The 15,710-nt window shown below is 44.2% G+C and overlaps 1 protein-coding gene across 1 annotated transcript in view; it reads right to left on the bottom strand.

The window, feature by feature from the left end:
• The window catches only part of LOC135203105 (pre-mRNA-splicing factor 18-like), a 47,933-nt gene extending 36,240 nt beyond the window's left edge, over nt 1-11,693 (bottom strand). The window contains exon 1 of the mRNA XM_064232736.1: nt 11,540-11,693. The gene's annotated coding sequence lies outside the window, so the exon portion shown is untranslated. The remainder of the gene's footprint in view (nt 1-11,539) is intronic.
• Between the last annotated feature and the right edge of the window lie 4,017 nt (nt 11,694-15,710).

Raw genomic sequence — 15,710 nt, 5'->3', positions numbered from 1 at the left:
AGCCTACTCTGGATCGTACCAATGGGGGCTGACCCACTTACATGGTAGAGCCTTTACTTTTGTCATATCAATGGGGACTATCCCTCTTACATGACAGAGTTAAGGTTTCTATAAGTAAACACAAGGAGCACTGAAGCCAATCCCGATCACCTGACCATGTTAGTATGTTCGTTATAACCTATGAATTGCAAGAGGGTCCCCTATTCCCTCTGACAATCAACCAATAAAAACAACCACCAATAACCGAAAGAAAAATTTTAACACTAAACTAAGTTAAGAAGGATTAGCCTCAGCTCCTTCTCCCAGCACTGAATCCGCAGAAACATACGCTCCCAGAGCAAAGCACTTTTCGTAAGAAATTTTTACGTCTCTTAGATAATTGGAGGCGAACACAGAGTTACATCTCCAAAACGTTGACTCTATCAGAGTCTGAAGAGACCAGGTTTTGTGAAAGGCCATTGACGTAGCTATGGCTCTCACTTCATGTGCTCTTACTCTGAGAATCTTGAGGTGCTCTTCATTGCACGTAAGGTGAGCTTCCTTTATCACATCCTTTATGAAGAACGTTAGGGCATTCTTAGAAATAGTTCTTTTAGGATCTTTTACTGAGCACCAGAGACTTTCTTCTGTACCTCCCAATAACTTTTTTCTTCAGGTAGAACTTGAGTGCCCTGACTGGACACAAAGTTCTCTCTAGTTCTTTTCCTGTTATTGAAGAAAGTCCTTTTACCTCAAAGCTTCTAGGCCATGGTTTTGAGGGATTTTCGTTCTTCACTAGAAAAAGTGGTTTAAAGGTGCAAACCGCTGAATCCTTCCTAAAACCAACTTTACCTTCCAAGGCTTGCAACTCGCTAACTCTCTTAGCTGTTGCTAATGCGAATAGAAATAAGGACTTTCTAGTTAAGTCTCTAAATGAAGCTGTGTGAGAAGGTACGAACTTTTCTGACATTAGGAACTTAAGGACCACATCCAAGTTCCAGCTAGGTTTCTTAATCTTCTGGTCTTTCGTGGTTTCGAAAGACCTTATTAGGTCATGAAGATCTTTATTGTTTGTAAGATCTAGACCTCTATGTCGAAAGACTGAAGCCAGCATACTTCTGCAGCCTTTCACTGTTGATACTGCCAGGTTACAACTCTTTCTCAAATAGAGAAGAAAATCAGCGATCTTAGTTACAGAGGTACTGGAAGAGGATATTTTCTTACTCTTACACCATCTTCTAAACAACTCCCACTTCGACTGATACACCTTAGAGGTGGAAACTCTTCTGGCTCTTGCAATAGCCTTCGCAACTTCGCGCGAAAAACCCCTTGCTCTGTCGAGTCCTTCGACAGTCTGAAGGCAGTCAGACTTAGAGCGGGGAGGTTCTTGTGAAATCTGTCGAAGTGGGGCTGTTTGAGAAGATCGCTCCTTAGTGGAAGCGATCTTGGAAAATCTACTATCCACTCCAGTACCTCTGTGAAACAGTCGAGAGCTGGCCAGAAGGGAGCGATTAGGGTCATTTTTGTTCCCTCTGAGCAGGCGAACTTCCTCAATACTTCCCCTACTATCTTGAAAGGAGGGAAGGCGTATGTATCTAAACCTGTCCAATCTAGCAGAAAGCTGTCTACGGCTACTGCCTGCGGATCCGAGATCGGGGAGCAATAATTTTCCAGCCTGTAGTTCTTGTTGGTCGCGAACAGGTCTATATTGGGTCTTCCCCACAGATGCCAAAGTTGTTGGCAAACCTGAAGATTGAGCGTCCATTCCGTGGGTAGGACTTGGTCTTTTCTGCTCAACAGATCTGCCCGGACATTTCTCTCTCCCTGCACAAACCTTGTGAGAAGAGAAACTTTCCTTTCCTGAGCCCATATCAGAAGATCCTTTGCTGACTCGTACAGGGAGAAGGAATGCGTCCCCCCCTGTTTCTTTATATATGCAAGGGCTGTTGTATTGTCCGAGTGAATTTGAACTACCAGACCTGAGGAACTGTTCCTCGAAATGAACTAGATCCAGATGAATGGCTGTTAGTTCTTTCTTGTTTATGTGCCAGGACACTTGTTCTCCTTCCCAAGTGCCTGACACTTCCTTCGAACCTAAGGTCGCTCCCCACCCCGAATCTGAGGCGTCTGCAAATAACGTTAGGCGAGGGTTCTTTAAGTGAAGGGAGATCCCCTTGCTTAGCTTTTGTGGATCAACCACCAGGAGATCCTCCTTGATTCTCTTCGAAATTGGAAAGGTTTCTCCCAGTTCTTGAGACTTCCAATCCCATCTCTCCTTCAGATAAAATTGAAGGGGTCTGAGGTGTAGTCTTCCTAAGGAAACGAACTGTTCCATCGAGGAGAGGGTCCCCAGAAGACTCATCCATTCCCTCGCGGAACGATGTTCTTTCCTTAGTAAGACTGCCACCTTTTCCAAGCAGCGTTCTCTTCTTTCCTGCGACGGAAACGCTAGAAAATCCCGAGAATCCATCTGAATCCCCAGATAGACAATGCTTTGCTGGGGAGTCAGCATGGATTTCTCGAGATTAACTAAAAGTCCCAGGGACTTTGTCAAGTTCAGAGTAAAGTAAAGGTCCTCCAGACATTGTTTCTCCTTTCCGACTGGGCTCTTATTAGCCAATCGTCTAGATATAATGAGATCCTGATGCCTTCCAGATGTAGCCAATAAGCTACGTTCTTCATGATGTCCGTGAAGACTTGAGGGGCAGTTGAAAGTCCGAAACACATCGCTCGGAACTGAAATACTCTCCCTTGAAACATAAATCTTAGATATTTCCGCAATGCCGGATGAATTGGCACATGGAAATACGCATCTTGAAGGTCCAAGGACACCATCCAGTCCCCTGGACGAAGAGCAGACAGAACAGAGGAAGACGTCTCCATCGAAAATTTCTTTTTCATCACAAAGAAATTCAGAGCACTGACGTCTAGCACCGGTCTCCCTCCTCCCGATTGCTTTTGGTACCAAGAACAAACCGATTGTAAAATCCTGGAGACTGGAGATCTTGTACCAGTTCTACTGCTTCTTTCGATATCATCTGTTCCACTGCCTGAAGAATAGCCAGCTTTCGGAAAGGATCTGAGTATCTTGCACATAACTCCCTTGGAGTTGTCGTCAAGGGAGGATTTTCCCTGAAGGGGATCAAGTATCCTTTTTTCAGGATCGAGAGGGACCATGAATTCGCTCCCTTTCGCGCCCAGACTTTTGCAAAATGAAGTAGTCTGGCGCCTACTGTTGTCTGGAGGACTCTCTGTTTTCATCTAGATTTCCCGAAGGACCTTCTAGATGGCCTACTCCTTCGTTCTGGTCTGTGACCTCTAAGAGGGGTTCTAGAAGAGGAGGTACCTCGAAAGGGCTGCACAAAAGAGAGTTTCTCTCTTTTTTCAATAGGAACAGCGGGTCTAAACTTCTTAGCAGAGTGAGTGAGAAGATCCTGGGTTGCTTTCTCTGTTAAGGATTTTGCTACCTCCTTAACAGTCTCCTGCGGGAACAGATGTGATGAGAGAGGAGCGAAAAGAAGAGAGGATCTTTGTAGAGGTGATACGGCTCTTGCTAGAAAAGAGCTAAAGACCGATCTCTTCTTTAACACTCCTGTTCCAAACAGAGAGGCAACTTCTACTGAGCCATCCATAACTGCTCTGTCCAGGCAAGCTAGAACACTTGAAAGCTCTTCCATAGAAATGAAATCGGTGTCTTGGGTTCTCTTAGCTAATGCTCCCAAGGCCCAGTCCATAAAATTGAAGACTTCTAAAGTCTTGAAGAGGCCCTTAAGAAGATGATCTAATTCACACATGCCCCAAGTTGCCTTCGCAGAAAGCAAAGACTTCCTCCTGGATGTGTCTACCAAAGAAGCAAAATCGGCGTCTGCGGATGATGGGAGGCCTAATCCCATAGGTTCTTTGGTCTCGTACCACCTCCCAGGTTTTCCTGTTAACTTGGAAGGAGGACAGGAAAAAACTGTTTTACCAGCTTCCCTTCTCGAAGTTAGCCATTCCGAAAAAGTCTTTAAAGCCTTCTTCATGCATAGTGCAGGGCGCATCTTAACAAACGATGAAGACTTATGAGTTCTGGTACTGGACATAAGAGATTCTGGTGAAGGAGGATCCGCAGGGTGAAGGGAGTCTCCGAACTCCTTAAGAAGAAGCAGTGAGAGCCTCTTGTAGTCTGAGACTGCTACATCTAAGGGCTTCTCGTCGTCCGACACTTCTTCCAAAGGCCCAACTGAAGGAGACCGTTTGGAAGTGATAGGGCTCTTCCCGTGAGAAGTACTCCTTTCACAAGAAGGAGTGCGCTGAGTCTTCGACAAATTCCTATTTGCCGTCGAAGGAGGAGAAAAATTCCTATAAGAAGAATGAGGCTCCTGGAAGTCAAAAACATTCTTGCGCCTACTAGGCTCTTGATGCCTATCCCTCTGAGATCCCAAAGACTCCTGGCGTTTGATAGGCTCTTGGCGCCCTGATTCAGGGCGCTTGAGAGGATCCCGGCGCCCTGACTCCTGACGCCTAAAAGACTCCTGGCGCCCTAACTCTTGGCGTCTAACTGACTCCTGGCGCCCTAAATCCTGGCGCTTGAAAGGCTCTTGGCGCCCTTCTTTGCGTCTGACAGACTCCTTGAGCCTGACTGACTCCTGGTTCCAATCTTGTTCTTGCCTCGATTCTAGGCGTCTAGAAGGAGAGAGGCTACGCACTTCCTGACGATGAGTAGAGGAGCTTCTGTTAGGTTTCGAAACCTTGTCTAAAGGAGGGCGCTTCTCTCTTGGGGAAGAGCGCCTACAAGGCGAAAGGAATCGCCTGTCAGGAGAAAAACTCCTGTCCAAAGAGTCTCTAGACGAAGGAGATAAACGCCTTGGCGAGTGTGAGGGCTCTCTCCTAGCCGAAGAGGGGCGCTTAGAGGAACTCTTAACAGGAAGCGAAACATCTTTCCTCCTTGTCGAATCCTTAGAGAAGGAGCCTACCAGAGAGGATAACTGCTCCTGTAGGTTGATCAGGAACTTCTTCGTGTGATCCTGAAGAGAGGACTCCTCCTGTCTTGTCTTCTTAGGATTAGAGGGCCAATACTCAGGAAAACGCTCTGGGCTAGAATCAGCCGCGTCTCCTTTAGGAGCCTTCCAGGCTCTCTTCAAAGGGCGAGATTGAGAGGCAGAACTCCATCCTCGTTTAGGTGAGGAAGAATCCGAGGCCGAAAAGCACTCCCTTAGGATGCCTTTTCTGCGGCTATCCAAGGCAGCCTGGGACGCTACATCAGGATCTGCCGAAGGGACGCCTGACCATTGGGGATGTTCTGCATCCTCCCAGCGGCTTTCGACATTCCTCCTCCCTTGGTCCTGGGAGTTTGAAAGAGGTCTAGGCCTAGGAGCAATGAGGAACCGGTCAGACGCCCCCTCCACTGCACTGGGGACACTGCACAAATCACTATCACCACTCTTACCTTCGTTTAACGCTCGTAACTGAGCTTGCAGTTTCTTGATAGAAGCTTTAACATTTTCCCTTTCAGAGGAAGAATCCTTGGATTCCATACCGGGAGAAGCAGCTGAGGCTAAGGGAAAATCGTTAGTAACAGGAGAGTTATGAAAATCTTGTTCTAGAGAACCAGATCTACTAGAAGATCTAACCGAAGCTTTCCTTATTCTATCCCTCTCAAGTTTCCTAACATAAGAAGATAACTCCTTCCACTCAAGCTCTGTTAAATTCTCACACTCAATACAGGTGTTATTAAAAGAACATTCATTATCTCTACATTTAGAGCAAATACTATGAGGATCTACCGCCGACTTCGGCAGCCTAACCTTACAATCCTCCCTATTACAAACCCTAAACATAGGTGAAGCCTTAGCGTCAGACATCGTGAAAGAGCAGTCAAAATCAAAGTCGAAAAACAGTCCACAATAAGCGTATGCCAAGCCAGAGAAAAAACCAAAAAACCAATCCAAATTCTCGGCAAACGAGTAGAAATCCAAAAAGGAGGAACGAACAACAGATGATGTTGTTTGCTCCAGCGACAGAGAAAATCTATCTTAGAAAACGGGAATGGTTCCGGATCCCGCCACCCAGCGGCGGGAATGGTGGATCACCTGACCTACCTGTCGCGTGTGCCGCGAGTTTGAATTCTGGTCGGGACGACCGAGTCTATAGCTAAGTATATATCTGCTGGGTAAGTTTTCATGTACAAAAATATTTATGTAAATTTACTGAGATTGAAGATGCAATAACTTTTTTGGATTTGGTATATAAGTAGGCTACATGCTTTTTCTAAAAATAACAATTTGTCGGAAATTATATTTTTCCTAACTATACAAACCTGAGGTCCTTCAACAATAGGATGGTACTTAGTGGCAGCTGAACCGGTCGTAAGCTTCGAACAAGGGGGTTCGGTAGTTAACTACTTGTCCGGCAGTTGGCAGTCAGCTCTTTAGGCCCAGGAGACGCAGAGTGAGGGGTGGCATGAGGTGGAACTATATGTAAAGGACCTCAGGTTTGTATAGTTAGGAAAAATACAATTTCCGACAAACTGTTATTTGTTCCGAAACATATACAAACCCTCGGTCCTTTAACAATAGGAAGACTCACTTCTTGGTGGGTGGAATCTAAGTCTTATGAACAGACTGGTGTTCGTCCTACCTTGGATTCCCTCCCTGGTCGTAAGAGCAGAGGGAGGGATCCTAGCCTCTGCCCAGCTGATCGGGGTGTGCACCGCAGGATCAGTGGTCACACTTCTGGACCAGATTTATAAGAGGGAGGCAAGCGTACCTCTTATAAATAGCAAAAAGCAAGAACTAGTTCCTACCTCAAGAGCCAAAATAAAGTCATGGGTTTGTCTCTTGTTGGCTTCTACTCCCCCTCCTGTCGAGGAGTGGTGGATTAACACTCCTATCCCTACTGAGAGGGATAGAATGGAGCTCGGTTGTGTAGCTTACCTGCATCGGCCTCCTGTTCAACGTAGTGACGACCGTGGCCCTCTGCCCACAGGTAGAGGAGAAGAATGAAGGAGGAAGAGAAGCCAGTCACACTCTTTTACTCGTCCATTCATGCAGTCACGCAAGGATGCGACGCTGTTCTGTCCACTCAGGTGCTGGGTAGACTACACAACTTGTTGAGCAGCCACCACGGGTCCCATGGAAAAAGTGTCCAAGGACCTGTGGGTCATATCCCGAAGGTAGAATGAAGTGAAGGTGATCTGGTTGGCCCAAACCCCTGCCTTCAGAGCCTGTGCCAGGGAGAAGTTCTTGCGGAACGCAAGGGTTGGACCAATACCTCTGACTTCGTGGGCTCTCGGACGAAGGGTACGGGTGTCGTCTCTACCAGCTGTCTCGTACGCCCTCCTGATCACCTCACACAGCCAGAAAGAAAGAATGTTCTTGGAAACTTCTTTCTTGGTAACCCCAGTGCTAACGAAGAGCCGTCGACACTCAGGCCTGAGGTGCCGAGTTCTCTTCAGATAGCGCCGTAGAGCCCTCACAGGAAAAAGCAGCATCTCATCCACATCATTATTGGTGAAATCCTTCAGGGAGGGGATCGTGAAGGACTCGAACCTGTCGTCAGGGACCGAAGGATTATGAGTCTTCGCTACTAAGTTTGGGACGAAATTGAGCGTCACGGATCCCCATCCCCTGGAATGCTTGACATCGAAGGAAAGACCATGAAGTTCCCCTACTCTCTTCGCTGATGCCAGGGCCAGCAAGAAGAGGGTCTTGAGGGTCAGACCCCTGTCTGACGACTCTCAGAGTGGCTCGAAGGGTCTGTGAGTCAAACTCCTAAGGACGAGAGTCACATCCCCCCCTGGGGGCCTGAGTTCCCTGGGTGGGCAAGACCTCTCGAAGCTCTTCATCAGGAGGGAGATCTCAAAAGAAGAGATGTCCACACCTTGCAGTTTAAGGACTAGGGCCAGGACGGCTCTGTATCATTTAACTGCAGAGACGGTGAGGAGCTTCTCTCGGCTAAGGAAGACGAGGAAATCCGCTACCTGCTGAAGAGTGGCTCTGACACCATCCACAGAAGACGGACCACTTCCCCTGGTAGACAGCTGCAGAGGACTGTCTGAGGTATCCAGCCATCTCTGTTGCTGCGCTGCGAGAAAACCTCTCGCTTGCAAGAGATGGTGGATAACAGCCAGCCGTGAAGACACAAGGACTCGATGGACCGGTGGTACCGTTCTATGTGTGGCTGGTACAGGAAGTTGTGCCAGGGGGGAATCTCTCTCGGCACTTTGGCAAGCAGAGCCAGCAGGTCCATGTACCAAACGGCCTGAGGTCGTTTGGTCGCCACCAGGATCATCCGAAGGTTCGCGGTGGTCAGCGCCCTGCTGATCACTTTGCGAATCAGACAGAACGGGGGAACGGCGTAGACGAAGAGGTTGTCCCACGGATGTTGAAGAGCGTCCTCTGCAGCTGCCCATGGGTCCGGCACAACTGAGTAGAAAATCTGGAGTTTTCTGTTGTGCCAGGTGGCGAACAGATCCACGACTGGACGCCCCAACAGGTTGAAGAGCCTTTCCACCACGTCTGGATGCAAGGACCATTTGGTTCCTATCACCTGATCCCGATGGCTGAGCTTGTCGACTACCACATTCCTCTTGCCTGGAATGTAGCGGGCCAACAGCTCTACTGAGTGTGCCGCGGCCCACTCGTGCACCTGCAAGGTCAACTGGTGCAGCGGAGGGACACTAGGCCCCCTTGTTTGTTGACATATGCCACTACCGTGGTGTTGTCGCACATCAACACCACCGAGTGTCCCATCAAGCAGTCCCGGAACTCTTGGAGAGCGAGGAACGCTGGCTTGAGTTCCAGGACGTTAATGTGAAGGTGCTTGTCGTGATGGTCCCACACTCCTGCAATCAGCAACTCCTCCAGGTGTGCGCCCCATCCCTCGGTTGATGCGTCCGAGAAGAGCAGCATCTCCGGGGGAGGGAGGGGGGGGGAGTGCGAAGAGGCACTCCTCTTACGAGGTTCCCGTCGTCCAGCCACCAGGCTAGGTCCTGCCTCACCTCCTCCGTGAGGGACACGGGAAAGAAGGGAGGGTCCCTTGCCTGTGACCAACACTCCTTTAGTCTCCACTGAAGAGACCGCAGGTGAAGACACCCGTGATTAGCTTCTCAAGAGACGACAGGTGACCGATCACGACCTGCCAATGCTGAGCTGGTTGCTCCTGTAGAGACAGAAACTGTCTTGCTGCCTCCCTGAACCTGCAGATCAGCGAATCTGCAGGGAAGACTCGCCCTGCTACCGTGTCGATCAGCATGCCCAGGTACTACATCCTCTGCTTGGGCTCGAGATCTGACTTCTCGTAATTCACTACGATTCCCAGATCGCGGCAGAATTCAAGGAGTCGATCTCTGTCTTGCATGCTAAGAATGGCAAAATCATCGTTGCCACATTAGTGGAGGCTCCACACATATGCCGATTCATTATTATAAACTGTTTCCATGAATTCTAGTTGTCATAGTAATGCAATAATGATAAAATTGCTTTAATATTTATGTATACGTATATACTTTCAATACATAGCCTAATTTCATAAATTTCAACGTTTTGTGTGTACTAGTCTTATACCCAGTTTGGAGGGTCAATACATACCGATTGGCAACAGACAGAGAGAGAGAGAGAGAGAAGGAAGCGAAGGAATGAAGAAGGAAAGGGGTGGCAGGGGGGGGATGGAGGGTAGGTGGAGCTTTTTACGCGTTTTGGTATCCATTTCTGGATAATGGAGTTTTTGTCTCTTGGTACAAGGTCAAGTGTCATTATTCTTTACGATTAGTGATTCACGATACCCTTATAAATTACGGCACTGGGTGTAATGCTTTATAGCAAAATCTCGTTCTGATACGAGTGTTCGTTACAGAAATAGGTATTGCCCAAAAACGTGCTTGCACTGTCTCTGAAACCCATAGTAGGTATGCTGCTTAGTTGTCAATCAAGTTTTTTGTAATCAAGTATTTTTTACTAGCTAGCTATTGAATAAATTTGTATTTTTTTCAATCAAAACATATGCCCCTCAATGCTAACTTTCCTCTTTTAACAACTTTCTGGTCATTGCAAATTCAGCCCCATAATTTCTTATGGTGCGAAAACAGAGGCCCAGGGATCGAAAATGATTGCGTCATACTACGGCGATAATCCGGCAGTAAAACATCTTCATATATCCAAAAAGTATATAATAAAGATATATATGCGCATTACGATTATACCAATTACATGAAGAGCTGATAATCTGCATGAATAACTGGTAAACTGTTCTACAAGAAAGTTGAGTAAAGCAATTATTTACAATAGGTACGAAAGTCAAGATGTCGTGACGTCATAATACAGGACTTAAAAGAACGTTCTAATTCCAAAAAATAATTAATTAAATTTGAGTCAGAATCGAGTTACTTTTTCAATAACGAATATTTCCAAATTAATCATCATAAATATGTAAAATATTGATGTTTTACTATTTATTTTAAAAATTATCGAAGTGCACTCTTCATCGTCTTCTTCTACAAAACAGTTGTTTACTCGGTGAGGGAAAGTTTTCCGATTGTTGTGATGAAGAAACGCCCCAGCGTCTGTGTGTACAAGTGGTGTGCGGATTTATCACAGGAAATGGTTAGTTTATTGACACAAGCGACTCCGTAAATATCGAGATGGCGTCAATCTTCTAAATATTTCGAGTTGTAAATAAAAATGTTGAACGCGTTTTGGTGAGATTTGCACTACGTTTGACACCGTTTTCACTACCCTCTGTTTAAATCTTAAAATTTGGCCTTAATTTCTAACTTTTGAGAAAATACTTACTTCGCAAGGAGAGTAGAGGTCTTTAGCTCCGTTTCTCACCAACAACAAGTCGCGACTGATGCCCATCTCCGATGTCAGGACGTGTTATAATGTACTTTTTTTGGGATTGTCCAAGCTGATCGTACATGGTCCACTCTGTACCCTACGGTTTTTTACCCTAAGACCTGTCCACCGTGATAAAGGTTGGTAGTTGCTGGTGTTTCCCCCTAGTAGAAATAGGTAGGTAGCCTGGTAGTATCTGTCCAGTTTCCTTATCTATCATGGGCCAGCCTAGCCCACCCACAGATCAGAACCCTGACTACTACCTAGGTACTAGGCTAGAAAACGATTGTTATCTACTATACCCTAATAGGCTAGGTAGCCTAAATAAAAAAAACCAAAAAAGCTTTATTTTATGATGTGTAGGATTTTTAAAACTTAACCTAGCTAAATGCTACGTTATGTTAACCTTGGCTAAAGTACGTAGCTACTACTATAGGTAGGTAGGTACCTAGCCTAGTAGGCTAGTACTAGGTACCTAGCTAAGGTAGTAGGCTAGGTACTATTCCGCGGCTGCCTAGACTATGGCAGTTGCAGTTTTTCTATGCGGTTTTACCTCCTGAACAAGAATTTTAGCCTAAGTACTAGGGTACCTAGCCTAGGTAGCTAGGTAATACCTAAGTACCTATACCTTAGTAGTAGCTACGCTACTCCACTAGGTATAGGCTAGGTTAGTTCAATAATATGTCTCCTACTTTTCCATTGTGTATACGACTAAATTTCCATATAATTCTCCTATATTTTAAACTTACCTCGTTAGATCTCTACTATTTCTGGAAAAATTCAAGTTGGAAATGTCTTGTTGGAGATAAACTGTGGCACAATTTGTGAGGATTTTGTTTTTGTTGACAGTGGGACTGCAGGATAAAACTGTAGTATTGATTCTCAAGTTAGTCTAGTATAAATCATTCACAAAATTATTTTAATTCTCATTTACGTGTTCTGTCATTATTTTACATCACAATTATTTAAAGGATACTGTTGTATTTTGCACATATAAAATTAGTTAACTTATTACAACCAGTGAAAAACAATAATCGTGGATGAGATACATTATTAATTTATATGATGGGGAAGAACCCACTGAGTTGCTTTCTATTTCTAGATGAAGAAATTTTTTTCTGGAAAGTTACTTTTCAGTGAGGGAGTTTTGTTCTATGAGGAACTAATGAAAGCAGAATCTCTTAACAAAAATTTTTGTGAAACGCAATTAACAATAAAATATATAACTGAAGCGAGTGCCCTTTGCCACGAATCAGATAATAGGTACTGACCAATGAGGATTTATTCTCAAGAGAAAAATATTGACTTCGATAGAAAAGAATTTCAGAAAAGGATGGCTGAAGAATGCTAAGCAGAGAGCTAACAGAATCTGGGAGCAAGACACTATCGTAACTTATGTTGCATAAAGTAGTAAAAAAGTAAATTATTTGAGTAGTTAAAAAGACGTAATAGGTGAAAGCTAACAAAACAACCCATCCTACTGATGGAGATATGGTGTCCAAAAATTTGTTTTGCAAATTAAGCAACAAGGAACCATAAACTGTGCGATAAAGATAAAATAAAACTATATGAATAAAGAAAGTAGGCATATTGAACAAATTTAAATGTTATATCGGTGACTCAGAGTTGACAAACTGGAAACGCTGTTTTAAGGCTTTGTTTATGATGAAGCAATGACAAAATAATCTTTGTAAGGAAAAAAAAGCGTTACAATTAGCCTTGTTTGTTATAGAGGCTTTCCATTTCAGTTATTTTTTTTGAACAATTTGTTCTTCTGTGCCATGACTCTTTTTGAACAGGTAACTCTTTGGTTACGTACTTCTTAATTATCTCTAAGTGTATACAAAAAATATAAACTCTTTTCTATCTTCATGACATTTTGACTCCCATTAGCCTACAATTGTTCATACTCCTATGCTTTCAGGCATATGCTTCCCAAGAGGATCTTTTATGTCATAAGCAATAACATGTTTCCATTGTTTTTATCATATGCACTTCCACATTATTTAACTTTACTATTTAATATTAAGCTTTTTAAAGTACCTCCTTTTGACCTTGAAAGTATATATCCAAACGTGTTTTCATCTATTTTAAGTCCGCTTGTCCTTTTCTTTGTGCCTTGTTAATGTTCTTTATTTTGGCTACAAACAGGTAAAATTATATATCGCCTTTATCTATTAACAAGAAGAAAGGTTGCATTTCCCTAAGCAGCCCCGCAGAGCAATTGATAATAACATGAACATGGTAAAATATAGATACTGAAAAAACGGAATTAAATTAGTTACAAAGAAATTCAGCCTTTTTTATAATGTGACAGAAGGTGATCGAATTGAAAGTTTACATTAAACAAATGGAAGAAATACAAATGCCGAATACAAAATAAAGAATTGTGATGAAACCATGTTGTTTAGTTGAAGGTGCTCTGTTAAATAACATCACCAGTGAATAAAATAGGTCATTAATGAATCAGGATTAAGCAGTCTGAATTTCCACACTACAGTAGCTTTGCTACTTAATTTCAAGCCTAAAGGTCTGTCTCAGATCAGGGTCCTGCATAAACCGCCTAAGAAAACACAATAGCATCCTGAACACAGTTCAGCGTCATATTTAAGAATGCGGATAATGTATCCCGAACGTCTAAGGAAAATAAGAGTACACGGGATATTTATAGAGAGGAGTAAATAAAAACAAGGGCTTTCCTTTTTCCCATCACTGATAATACCATACTATTCTTATAATAATATATTGTCAAGAATTCTGCAAGACAGGACAGGGGCGCCGTTACAACCCCCCAGAGTACAGTTTTGTGTGTTACAGGCAGCAGAAACCAATGAATGCTAAGGTGTAGACTCAGAGATTCAAGAAATTTGACATTAAGTTCCGGTATAAGATGTCATCTACGATAGCCCAGTTATTCCGGACTGGAAAACTCATTCAGAATGGATGTTCAGCTAGTGTTAAAGCCATCCACGGCCGCCAGGTAGGTGTAGTATGTATACCTTAAAGTACACTTCAGGAGATTGGTGTTTTGGGTTGTTTACACTTTACCGGGCCAGTTGCTCCCTACTTTGTTTGTTGTTGTTGTTTTGATATCGCGACACCCAAATCCATCCGCCACGGTAAGTAGCCTTACTGTAACCCCTGTGGTTAGCGCGCGCAGCGCAACATTACCTCTTGCCAGAACATGCCGTGCCTGCCAAGAATCTTTAAATTTGCGGATAAGGCGCGAAGCGCCGTTCCGCCACGGCCTTTCTGACAGCACACATAAATCGATCGTCGCGGATATGTTGTTTTGTCGTGTCAACTTCACACTAGCCTAACATCGTCGGGCTTTTATAGGGTTAGCCATGGGACCTGTAAATTCTCCATAAGCAGGAAGGAAGACATGTAGAGTTTTAGCAGAGACTTAGAAATAGGTATCTAAGAGGTTAGCTAACCATATTACCTAGGTAGCCTAGTAGGGTAAAATATCACAGCAGGCCAAGCAGGCCACCTACAATCAACGCTAGCCACCCTCCGAAAAAGTACATTATAACGTGTCCTGACACCGGAGATGGGCATCAGTCGCGACTTCTTGTTGGTGAAAAACGGAGCTAAAGACCTCTACTCTCCTTTCGAAGTAAGTATTTTCTCCAAAGTTAGAAATTAAGGCCAAATTTTAAGATTTAAACAGAGGGTACTGAAAAGGGTGGCTACGGCAGTGGAAATCTCACCAAAACGCTTTAGAAATTTTTACTTACAACTAAAAATGTTTCGAAGATTGACGCTATCTTGATGTTTACGGAGTCGCTTGTGTCAACAAACTTCCCATTTCATGTGCTAAATCTGCACACCACTTGTACCCATAGACGCTGGGGCACTTTCATCACAACAATCGTAAACCCACCTCTTACCAGCACTTATTCGTACTTATTCAAGGGGACTACGGCATTCTTTGCGGCGTTTTGCGCTCTTCAATTGTTTATCAGTGTTGTCAATTGGTATTTAGGTATTTACCCTCCAAACTAGGTATAAGACTTACACAAAACCGGGGAAATAAGTGAAATTAGCGTATCTATTTATAGATATATACCTATTAGAGCAATTTTATCATTACTGCATTACTATGACAACTAGAATTCATCGAAACAGTTTGTAAATGCATCGGCGTATGTGTGACGCTCCACTAGATTGGCAACGATGAGCCATTTTTCCTCACGTCGTCTGCTCGTAAGTATACATCCGAAACATTTGTAATTTTTGGGGGTTAATTTGGTTGCAAAAAAGGGATAATGGACATGAATTAAATAAACATTTTTAAGTAGAGTTAAACTAAATATTGAGTAAAGTAAACAATTAAGGGAATAAAGCTTTGCATCTCATAATCAGTGTTGTCGTCTGCTGCTCGTAACTTTGTTTCTACGGATAGTGCGTGCTTAATGGAAAGGCACGAACAGCAATGTGGTTCGAGTGCACTGTGGAGTGAATTAAGACCAAAATGTGTTTGTTCCGACACGGCATACAAACCTTCGGTCCTTTTACAATAGGAAGGTACTAGCGGCAGCTGGATAGGTCGTAAGCTTTCGAAACAAGGGGTTCGGTAGTTAACTGCTTGTCCGAAGGATGTCGCGCGCGCGACTGGGAGGTAAACAAATCTCTTTTGCTTTCGGCCTCACAGCGAGTAGACGTGTTTGTGTTTGACGCTCTAAACCTTCATTCTCTGAGTTTTCCCTCTCTGCCCCGCGCGCTTCTTTCTCTTTCATCGGTTCGTTTTGCTTTCCTTAAGTATATGGTTGTGTTTGTGTATGAAAGAATCATTGTAAGTACAATCATTTCTCTTTTTTCATTGAATTGTGATTTTGGTCAATTATGGAATCTCCTCGCCTCGCTACCCCACACGGAGACCCTATGCCCGGGTACCGAGGGGGGGGCGTAAATGCG

This window comes from Macrobrachium nipponense, chromosome 33 (assembly GCF_015104395.2).
Source record: "Macrobrachium nipponense isolate FS-2020 chromosome 33, ASM1510439v2, whole genome shotgun sequence".
NCBI lineage: Eukaryota > Metazoa > Arthropoda > Malacostraca > Decapoda > Palaemonidae > Macrobrachium > Macrobrachium nipponense.
Note: the sequence above shows the minus strand (reverse complement) of the source record. Positions and strands in the feature narration are given on the sequence as shown.